An 8,429-nucleotide genomic window follows, 5' to 3' on the forward strand; every position below is an offset into this window, starting at 1 on the left:
GCTTCAAATCTTTTTTCAGCTGAGGTTCCAAGTTGCCAGAGTACCTATGCCATTTCCTATTAAAATCCAATTCCATGTGAAGAATCCATGGGTGATTCTTTCATGCTTTCATCTGTCTTCGTAATAACCATCACAAACTGGATAAACTAAAAAGGATGAAAAGTTTATTTTTCTTCCTACTTCTTATTGTCAGTGCTAACATAAATCAAATTTACTGTAAGGAAGAAAAAAAGAAACGTAAATACAGCTGTAATTGTAAACTTTTTTAACATGAGTTATGGACATGGGATGCCAGAATTTGTAATCTTTAAAGAATATGTTGTTGTAGTACAGACTGTAATACTGCAAAACACAACAGCATAGAAATTCATGTGACTTTTCTTCAATTATTGTATAAGCACTTTCAAACTATCCCTTTCCAAGCAAGAGAAAGTATCTTCTTCAAAAACTTAATACATTTTTTAAAATGTTTTGGTTTTGTTGAGTTGTGAGGACATGGGTATTTACCTGGTGTAAGCTGTTGTAGCTTACATTTGTGTATGATTTATCCCAGAGGAAAATCCAGCCTAAAATCTCTAGCATTTTTTTTCAGTTAGGTCGCACCGTATTAATTACTGTTGTTAATTAATATTAAGTCTTGCTTAGGCTGTTGCCATCTAAATTTCAACTATTGCAACATTATTTTCTCAGATGTTAAAAGAAACAATTTCACCCTGTCTTAGTTCATGAAAGTATCTTCTGCTGTTTCCAAGTTTTCCTTAGTGCTTCCCTTTGCATCCTTCTAACTTTTTCGCCATTATGCTGAACATATGGCAGTTAGATTAATTGACAAGACCTTTCATGATCTATCTCCTTCCTCTCTGTCACCCTGCCTTTGGTTCATCGCTCACACCAGCTTGCATCACCTACTTCCTTTATCTTTAGGGAAGCCCATTTGTACTTTTTCTCTTATATATATATATGAGTAAAAAGTAAAGTAAATATATATATATATATATATAGGCTCAGAATCGCTTTCCAGAAATACCTTAAAGGCATTCTGCTTTCTCAGATCTTTCTGTAAAACTCATGCCAGCATAAAGTGTCAATCCTCCTGCCTATTAAGTCTTAGTTGTCACTCATCTCTTTGTCTGTTGTCACTGTATTGCTCTTGGATTAGAGGACATCTGAACTGTCTTTCCCCTTTTTCTCTTTCCGTTGTTATTAATACGGAGCCTAGCACATCTGAAGTCCTGATTAGATTAGTCTTTCCTGGGACTATGATGATAAATACATAATACAAATGATAGTAATTGTTACTGTTCATGCGTTATAAGCGTGCAAGGAACTCCTCTAGCGTACCTTCACACCGCCTTTCCACACAGCAGGTTTCTGGGTCTTCTTGAGCTTCTCCAGGTTTACTGCTATCTCCCAAGGGAGACTGGGGGTCATTGCATTTGTTGGAAGCTAAGTTCAGAAGAGGGTTAGGTTAGACATCGATGCATAGACTTCATACTTGTGAAATTAACTTTTAAGAAAGGATTTGAAATGGAAAACGTTTGTCACTGCAAGCGTCTTGTAATTATTCAGTTATGATTGAGAAGGGATTTTCCTCCATGTCTTTTAACTAAGATGAAAGAAAATCTTCCTTTGGTTTTAGCTATCATGTAGAACCCAAACAATTTCTGAACTAGTGTCTGTGTCCTTTAGAAATGATACGGTATGTGCCTGTTACCTTGCTTAATATATGTACTCACTGCAATGTTCTCTGCCTACATAGTGGTTTCAGAGAATTTTCATTTTCTTCTCTAAATATTTTAAGGACACAATTTAATTGCCATTGACTTCAATGGAAGCTGGATCAGGCTCTATAAAGTGGTCAGTTAAGGGTTCTTTGATAAAAGGAAAAATTAATTTACTGTCAGAGAAGTTGAAGATATAAGTGGAAGGGACAGCTAGCTCAGGCTTGTATGAGGTTATTGCCTTCCATATGATTTCAGGAAAAGATTAGCTGGAGGCTATTACTTATCTGAATAACTCTCCATAAAGTCTAGCCGTTAGCTATGTAAGTAGGGAACTTACAGTGTTATTTCCCACTATTTGTATTTAGTTACTGCAAAAATTTACCCTCTTCAAGCGCTGCTGTACAGTGTGGCTTGTTCATGACATTGTAAGCATGTCAAAGGAAGTATTTGGTAACAAATCCATGAGCATTGTTTGGGGTAGTATGCAGCATATTAGCCTTGGGACTCTGCCCCTTTATCAGTCACTTCTCTGCTGCTGGAGTAACAGCATTTTCTGACGCTCTTGTCCTATGCCATGATTAAACAGGAATCTGTTTACTGAAGGATTTCTACAGCTGTAAAACTAAGCAGAACACATGTCCAGAGAAGTCAACAGCACATCATAAATAAAGAACAGTTTATTCACAATCTCTCCAGCAGCTGATGAACCTATCAGGCACAGGAGGGCTTTCAGGACAGGAAACGTCTGTGAAGGACAGAAGCTAGTTTGGAATTGGTGATCTATCATTGCGTGTTGTGTAAGAACAGCAGTGTGCTGAAACATCTGCAGAGCTTGATACACGTTGTGCAATTTGCTCCAGAAAGCTTACTGCTCTCTGGTTGAGTTCTACTGGCCTCTGAATCGCATCTAGGTGAGAGGGGTCTGCTGGCCCAAGAGACGTCACAGGAGGGAGGTCTGGTCTGAAGCCAGGGCCCTGGGCTGCATCTGGAAACAAAAGCAATCTTTCCTGCCCTCAAGAAACGTTTGTCAGCTGTGTACTATCCAACCTGCTCATTGGGTCAGTGTAAAGGGATGAGGACATTATTCCTCTCCCATGTCCTTCAGAGAAATTATGAGAGGAAGCTGGTATCAACAGCGGTACAAACTTATGCGTTCCTTGGCTCCATCAGCGCCAAAGATTCATGTTATCGCCACCATCTGTGTTTGTGCAGAAAGGTCTCTGTGCATCAGATGTCCAAAAAAGCTCCTGAAGATATTTGTGGCTACACCTTAAAGCCATGAAAATTTTTCTGGGTTTTGGCTGGGTTTTTTTTCTGAGTTGCAGGGGAAAAAAAAAAAGGGCATGAAAACTATTAGTAATTTTGAAGAAAATGAAAGTAAAACTTTTTGAAAAGGAATCTGTGAGTTTCCAGATGTCTCCAGAGTATTGAGATGTACTTTCTAAGGAAGAATATCAAATTTCTTCATGATGCAGGAGATACTTTTGTCTACATGAACCCCTATCTCAGCCTGCCTATTTTTCCTTAAGTTTCTAATCCATAGAAGTCATATTAATTTGATTAGCATTGGTGAGAGAAGTATCCTCTAGGCATGTTTTCTCCCTGCCACATGAGGAAAGCGGAAGACTATGTCATACCTTTTTAACCATGTAGAAAAGCCTTGAGGGAAAGGCTAAACATTTTCCTTTTCAAAGTTAATCCAGGCAGGTTTGACTGCGCTGGAGATAAACTCCGGTCAATTCAAGCCTCACCCATGTATTTTAGCAGAGTTCATCAAGCCAGAACGCTGTATCCAAGGTTCATCCGAACATAAGATCTGCTGCTGCCACCTGAGCCAGGGAAAACTGCACACGAGCCTCTGAACGCCTGCATGTGTTAAGGCTTGTCAGGGAAGAATACTTGGGTCAATACTGCCCAGCATTGGGTTCAGACAAGCACTCCAGATGTCAAAAAGTTTCCACAACCTTTAGGAAACAAGCCATCCTGCCTTTCTGAAGGACATGATTCACCTGGACCAGAGAGACAAGAGTAAGACACATGTAGTGAATTTTCATTTTAAGGAATGAGACACTGCAGCCTGGCAGAGACTTGGTAAAATGATGATGCTCATTGCATAAACAGCTTATGCTTATTATTGGCTGCACATCCATTTAAACTAGAAAATACCCTTACCCTACGCTAACTGCAGTTTTTCCTCTGATTTTTCATTCCCGTTTGTTTCTTCTGGCATGTTCTTAAAGAGAAAAGAAACATGGTCTAACAAATCAGCCTAGCATAGCAGGATCAGGATTAGCAGCATGGGTACTTTGGAGTTTAGGTACGTATTTTTTTCTCTGAAAAATGGCTAATGTAGTGTATGAACAGATTCAGGGCTTGTTATGAAAGGATTAGGTCCAGCTCTTTTCTAGAACAAACTTGAACAAAGCCCAATCTATTTTGTTCATCTTTCATAAAAAGATTAAGCAGACTGATTTGTTATGTATTACAGTAGTCACACACTAGAAAATTCTTGCCAAAGCAAAGGTGCTTTTTTTTATTTAGTTAAAAAAAAAAAGAAAAAAAAACACCAGGAAATTTGTAAACAGGAATGGACAGGAACTGCTACGTTCCTAGGCTGATCCAGTGTGAACACGTTACACTTCAGTTTGAAGGTGGTTGGCAACTTTTTGGCAGGAATATTATTTATTTAATTAATTGGTGTGGAAAGAACCTTTTGGCTTGTTTTCCCACTCACCTTACTATCAGAAGTTTTTGCCTGTTGGATGCTCCATTGCTTCTTACATAGAGCTTTTGCAAACTACTCCCTTTTCACTTAGGCTTGATGCTTTTCCTTGAATTTCATGAACCAGCTTGAAACAGTAGCAAGCTCTGTCTTACTCTCAGATGCTCCAGCAAATCCCATGTTTTTTTCACTAAGCCATTAAGAGTTTTTTTTTCTTTTCTTTTCTTTTTTCTTTTTTTAAAATTAAAACTCTCTGGGCTGTTTTCTGGCCAGCAGCAGTTTCACCAGCTCCTAAGCTTTGGATTCTGGATGGAAGAGAACCTCCAGCTAAGTGCTGGCCCTGCCTTCTGGAAGGCCCATAGTCCATCAGTTTTAGCACAACAGCCTGGTGAGCAGGGATTGTCAGATACGTTGGGACACTCCATCAATTTATTGTGGAGACAGAAGCCCTTTTAGGAAGTACCTGGTGGTGGTGTGAGAGAGAATCGTAGGAACAAGATTTTTGCAAACATTAGAAAACCTAAAAAAAAAAATGTGTGTGGAGAATGTATTCATCTCTGCTGAGGTATTGGAGGGTCCTTTCTTCTAGAGATATCTCATTCCTAATGGGCACCAGGAGCAGAGGAGAGTGCTCAGAGGGTGGGCACAGCAAGCAGAAGGAAATCATTATGTTGGTTTTTTTCTTATCTGTTCTGCAACTTAAAACTACTCTGAAGAGACGTGTTTGGACAGAGCTCTTCACACTTCCAAACAAAAGAGCTTTTCTCTCTTCCTTCCCCTCACCCTCCCCCCAGTTTGGATGTATGGCTGGAGAAAAATGATTGCAGGCATTGTCTGGCAACAACAACCGCAGAGTCTCCTCTGGAAACAAGTTGGGTCAGGTTCATGAGCGCATGCAGAACGAGGGAAAGGAGGGAAAAAAAAAGAAAGCTCCCTGGCCAGATAAATAACTCACTTTTGGAAGATGCTTCACCAGTGTTCCTGCTGTTATATAACAGCCTCAGCCAAGATCCAGCTATTTCATATTTGCTCAAGCAAGAGAGTCATACAGGGAAAACATTACTGTGCTATGTTACTTGTTTAGTCATTGGTACTGGGAGAGGTGATATGCTAACAAAAGTATGCAGTGACAAGCATTTTAAATGTGACATTTTATTAGTTTTGCAGTAAGTAAGTGAAGATACTGATGACTAATTTCTGCTCTTATTTTAATTCATGTTGTGAACATGAAAATGAGGAGAAAATTAATTTCTCGGTGGCTGGATGGTCTCACTGACCCTGTGCATGTTTGCATTTAAACAAAAGAAACTAAATTTCTGCCCATGCATTGCTGGAAAAAGATGTCTGTAGTTTTGACTGGGTATTGTGACAAAGGGGTTTCATGTAAAGAAAGAATTTGAGTACAAAATTGGGAGCTGATTAGAGCAGTAAAATAATCAGACGTTAAAAGGAGCAAATACAGTATAATGGCTAAAAACCCAGGAGTGGGAATCAGGCCAGCTGGGGTTCTGCTTCCATTCAAGCATGCTGTGCAACTCAGAGTAAGTCAATAAACCTTGCAGTGCTTCGGTTCGACCATCTGTAGAATGGGAATAATAAAAATATTATTCCCTGTCTCCCCAAACTGCGGTGAGCCATTGAGATGGGTATTGAGTCAGAGTGCTGCAAGTTGAGAAAAGACAGATTTAAACTTTCCCAAAGTTCAGAAGTTTGCATCCAGTTCATTTCTACTTGGGAGGCTCAGCTCCACGTTTGCAATTGTAAATCTGTTTTCTTCCCACCCCTGGTAGATGCTTACTGGCCTGATGTGAGCATTCGGCAGACAAGATGCATTTATGTCCACGACGGTGTCGTTATGAGTCAAAGAAGGATGTTACTCTTTGGGAACTGTGGCAACAGGGAAAAGCATACACAGTTGAGGATGAAAAATTGAAGTGAAAACATAGGACTAGTAGTTACATTCTTTACATATTTCAGAGACCTCTCCCTAAAACAATCCGCTCAAGATCCTACTAACCCAAATCTCGCGAGCCCATGCTGTATACTTTTAATTATGACAGCATCTTTCTTCTTTGGGTTGTTTTGAGCTCTCAGATGGAGTGTGCTCCAGAGCCCAGGCATCACGAAGACATACCTTTGCTCTTCTCTCTCTGCACCCTGAGAAACCATTGAAGTGGATGAGGAATATTCTCAGCACACATAGTTCTTCACATCCATAAGTCCTGGTTAGGGCTTAAGCACGTGCAGTAAAGGGACAGTTGGGACACATGAAATACTCTACAGTTTAGCCCTGCTAAATTATCTTTGAATTGTTTCTAGCTGTAAATTGTTTTTCCTGTTAATTTTCATCTCTGATTCTGGGTTGTAGTTAGAAACAGAAGTGCTGAAATACAAGTTCAGGGCCTCAACATTGGAGTCTCCAGAGGTTGAGATAAGTTCCAGGGATGATTCCAACGATTTGTTTGCTCATTGAAAGTAATTTCCAGATCTCTGAGTAGTTCAGAAGGTGAAACAATAAAATAAATACTCTCGTGTGCATACACACATGCACAAAATATCCCCAAGGTGGTTAAAGGGGCAGAATGTTTAAAAGGCACCAGGAGCCCAGTTCAGTAAAACTGCAATGACCACAACAGTTTGGACATCCAGTCTCTTTGTAGGCTACAACTGAAATTTCTCACATCTTTTGTATGTCACTTGAAAGCCAAAAAGCAAGCAAAAGAGCAGCACAATTATTTTGTCAGAGTAAAATGTACATTTTTCTCAGAATATAAATTCTTTCATTTTGCACTCAAAAGTAATTGTAAAAGAAATATACACACGCAAAATGTTTTACTTTCTCCCGGTTTTGGCTAGCAGTGAGGGTTTTTTTTTTTTCACACAGCCCTCACTAAAAGTCTGCCGTATGGGAAGGGCTTACAGTGTGTTGTAAACAGCAGGTTCAAATCAAGGCTAAACCACTCCTCTCAGTCCAGCCAAAGCCACAGGGTGCTCAAAACTCCAATCTATTGCAATATTGGAAACAAACTACCGTGCAGTAAATTGTAAAAACTGTTTTTTCAAGTTGCTGCTCTTATATGAATTCATTTTCTTTCAGCTACAAAATAGGGTGAAAATATGAGACAAAACAAAAGGAGGAAGAAAAAAATCTTTTCAGTTACAGAATGACCTTTTTCGTGGTATTTCAATTCATAATGCTGCAAAATAGTGAATTCAAGAAATTTTAAGCAAACTACTAAGTTGAGAAGATTGCTTCTTTACATGCCCTAAAATACTTCTTGACAGGTATTTTATTTTACACTTAGCCAGATGGCAACCTGAGCCCTGAAAATCACCTTGGTTTAGCTACCTTCAAGCATTTTTTAAGTTCTGAAGTGACTTTAAAAAGATATTTCTGTTCTGATCTAATGCTATGAGATTTAATCCTGGTCTGTACATGCAGATTCTGCAACACTCAGTAAAATCTTTGGGAATTCTCCATGTAGTAAGTTTCCCATGAAGTTCTGAAAGCAGAGTTTTTGCATTTCTTATTATTGTCAAATGATTAAATGTCTTTAAAAAAAAATTCAAAGCAGTAGGAGTTTTAACAACCAGGCATCTGTGTGCCACTGAAGCTAGGAAATATTAAAGCTCATGGTTTACTCAAAGACATTATCATTTCTGCTTTAGATTGACAAGACTTAACTATCATCTGATTTGACTGTTTTTCAGTGCATGCCTTGGTCACCGACATAGCTCCATGCATCCTGTGTATTACAGTGGCAGGACTCCAAGGCAGTATTTGGCTATCAGTTTATTCACTAAATTTTTCATTCAAAATCCCTCTTGAGCTTTTCAGTATGGCTCAAATAAATTATTAGTTGGCTTAGAGCGCTGGCTGTAAATGTTTGGGCCTTTATTTGAGCGTTTAAAAAGGCCTGGGAACTATTTCAGGGAAAGTATTATTAACAAATTCTGTGTGATAAAAATCTACTATTTGTTTT

The sequence above is a fragment of the Eurypyga helias genome, unplaced genomic scaffold (genome assembly GCF_000690775.1).
Source record: "Eurypyga helias isolate BGI_N326 unplaced genomic scaffold, ASM69077v1 scaffold450, whole genome shotgun sequence".
Classification (NCBI taxonomy): domain Eukaryota; kingdom Metazoa; phylum Chordata; class Aves; order Eurypygiformes; family Eurypygidae; genus Eurypyga; species Eurypyga helias.